This window comes from Sesamum indicum, unplaced genomic scaffold (genome assembly GCF_000512975.1).
Source record: "Sesamum indicum cultivar Zhongzhi No. 13 unplaced genomic scaffold, S_indicum_v1.0 scaffold00538, whole genome shotgun sequence".
NCBI lineage: Eukaryota > Viridiplantae > Streptophyta > Magnoliopsida > Lamiales > Pedaliaceae > Sesamum > Sesamum indicum.
In genome coordinates, this window is record NW_011628407.1 from 5269 (window position 1) to 8280 (window position 3012).

The following is a 3012-nucleotide window of genomic DNA, read 5'->3' on the forward strand; positions in this document are numbered from 1 at the left end:
CCTGGAATGTTGTTGCTCCTGGTGTCCAGACCCACCAGCAAATTTTTGTGTATTCCACATCTTGAAGTAGTTTTCGAACTAATTCTTGTAGGTCTGCCTCCCTCTTCCGAGCCTCTTCCTCCCAGTTTCGAGTTTCTTCAAGAGAAATTTCAAGTAATTTTTTATTTTCTTCTTCTTGTCTTGAAAATTCTTCTTCCATTTTTGTAGTATTAGAGCACATGTCCTCCACAACTTTTGTTCACTTTTTCTAGGGTAGACAGGATGAGACGTGTATTATTTCAGTCATTTTGTCCTCAATGTTATTTTTAAATTTTGTGATAAAATTGTCAAACTGAATTTGTACAGGACTAAAAGTGTCATCCCATACTTACAGTACTAAAATTTCAATTTCTCCGTACATATTCATATGCCAACAAACATATATCTAACATAGATTAACTTTAAGGACAAAAAATTAAAAAATTATGTTTTTCAACACATCTAAAATTCCCAACTCATTTAAAATGGAATAACATAAGTAAAAATAACAAATTTCCGTCTCTGAAACTAGGATTTCCGTCTCTATAACAAATTAGCGACGGAAAAAGGTCGCCGCAGTCCTTGGCTGAAAGCCCCGTAGCTAAGTTATTAGCAATGGAAATATTCAGTCTCTAATTCTTAGACCGAATATTTCCGTCGCTCATTCTGTCGACAAACAAGAACAAAGTTTAAGTGTAATCCATCTCTGATTTCTATAGGCAATCCTACTCTGATTCCGTCGATAAAAAAAGAAACTCCGTGTCTAATTCGTCTCTAAAGCTGAAGTATTTGTTTGTTAATTACGTCTCTATTTTCGTCTCTAAAATGCAGAAAATATTCCGTCTCTAATCCGTCTCTAAAACCTTACAAATTTCCGTCTCTAATCCATCTCTTATTCGGCCTTCAAACTTTCCGTCTCTATTCCGTCTTCAATTAGTTTTGGTTTATTTTGGGCAGATTTTTTAATTTCTGTACCCAAATTAATATCCTGGTCATTATTCCATCACATGCATTCCATCAATATCAAAATCTGAATTTTCCAAACTAGAACAATAAATATTAACAAAAAAGATACTCATAATACAACAACACTAATATAAACTAAGTCATTAACAACCAACAAAAAAAATAAACTAATCATCTTTCCTGGAATATTGTTGCTCCTAGTGTCCAGACCCATCAGCAAATTGATTGTTTGTGTATTCCACATCTTGAAGTAATTTTCGAATTAATTCTTGTAGGTCTGCTTCCCTCTTCCGAGCCTCTTCCTCCCTCTTTCGAGCTTCTTCAAGAGCAATTTCAAACAATTTTCTATTTTCTTCTTCTCGTCTTGAAAATTCTTCTTCCATTTTTGTAGCATTAGAGCGCATGTCCTCCACAACTTTTGTTAACTCATTAATTTTCTGGTCAGATTCTTTAAGAGTAGAACTGATTGAACTTTGAGCTTGTAGATGAGGAGCTACATCCAAATCCATATAAGCTTCCTTTTGAAGGACCTCCAGTGATATCATACCAAGATCAGATATCGAATGAAAACTGTGAAGAAAAATCAGTACAACCCATTTTTGAAAGGTATTCTTCCTATGCAAGTAAATTAGATACAATGGAATATTTATGTAATAAAAGTCTAACAAAATTTCTCAACATATATACAAACCAATATTTAATTCCAATGACAAATTTTACTTACACTAATTCTTTTGGATTTGTTGTCGATGAACTCCCTAATTCCTTTGTTTTTTCTATGGCATCTTTGAAATAACTCAAGATCAGTCACTTCTCTACCAAGTTCTTTTTCCTATAGTTTACAGAAAAATATTAATTCACATGTCAATAAATTGCGTGAATCCACTTTTTACTATGTATAAATGCGCATCACTCCGATTCAAAAATCTTGTGTTGGCGCATTTAGAGCATTGACATTTGATTTGTCCATTATTTAGAAATTGTGGGTTACCAAAGGCAAAGTTCAAGAACTCCTGATCAACCCCTTGTTACGAATTCATCTAAAAGAAACCCATTATCATCCAAGCGCCTCCACATCCAACTACGGTTAATATTATTCTTCAATTTTAAGAAATTTTAGATATACCACCATTCTTATATTGTTCAATTAAATTGTCCCTTTAAAAAATAACAGATAATTACAATTTCCACTTAACTGTAAGTCATAGGACTAAACATAGAACATAACGCCCTATGTTAGCAAAGCCAAGGAAAAAGATCTCATTTTTGGTCGACTAAAATTTTAACATTTTCAAATATTGAGGAAAAAGCTCAAAAAAATCCATAAATGTTTGTGTACAAACTTTTTCCTATTGTAATCTACACAAGATCCCGACTTATCACAAAATTAAATCCACCTCGAATGCATTTCTAACTGGTACAAGCATAACTGGAAATATCAATAAAAAGAATAAAAACAAAAAATAGCCGACCCAATCGCAAATGTAAAGTCCAGGCAAGCAAATCAACACTCAACGCAGACAATAGACTACAGAAACGAAGTGACATACAAAAATACTGATACATGAATAAAAAAAGAACCTGACTTAGATTTCTTAAAACCAATACAAATATGCTATCACGGCCCAAGGCAGAGTTGTGAATCAGCCAATATATTTGAGCAAAAAAACTAATATTTCGATTAGAAGAACATAGAGGTGTTCAATGAGGCATTTCAACAAATACCTCCAAATCATTCAAATTTCTTCTATAAATCATAAAAAAATTTGCAACGAAGAAAAATTACCTGACATTGAAAAAAAGCTGTGTCGAACGGGTCGAAGCCTCTTGCGAGAGAGAGAGAGAGTTAGAGATTGCTTTCTTCTTTCTTTTCTTCTTCGGCCGTGAGAGAGAGAGTTAGAGGAGATGCTGTGAGAGAGAGAGAGAGTTAGAGGAGGGTTAGTTGATGTTGAGTTAAGAGAGAGAGAGGTTCATGACTTAAAATTATGCAATTCTCCACATATATATATATATATATTTATATAATTT

At 33.3% G+C, this 3012-nt stretch overlaps 1 long non-coding RNA gene across 1 annotated transcript; it reads right to left on the reverse strand.

Moving 5' to 3' along the window:
- Nucleotides 1-1090: 1090 nt before the first annotated feature.
- Nucleotides 1091-2931, reverse strand: LOC105180289. The gene is made up of 2 exons (XR_849513.2): nt 2771-2931; nt 1091-1554 (listed from the first exon to the last, which is right to left on the reverse strand). It is a non-coding gene; the product is annotated as an uncharacterized LOC105180289 (long non-coding RNA).
- Between the last annotated feature and the right edge of the window lie 81 nt (nt 2932-3012).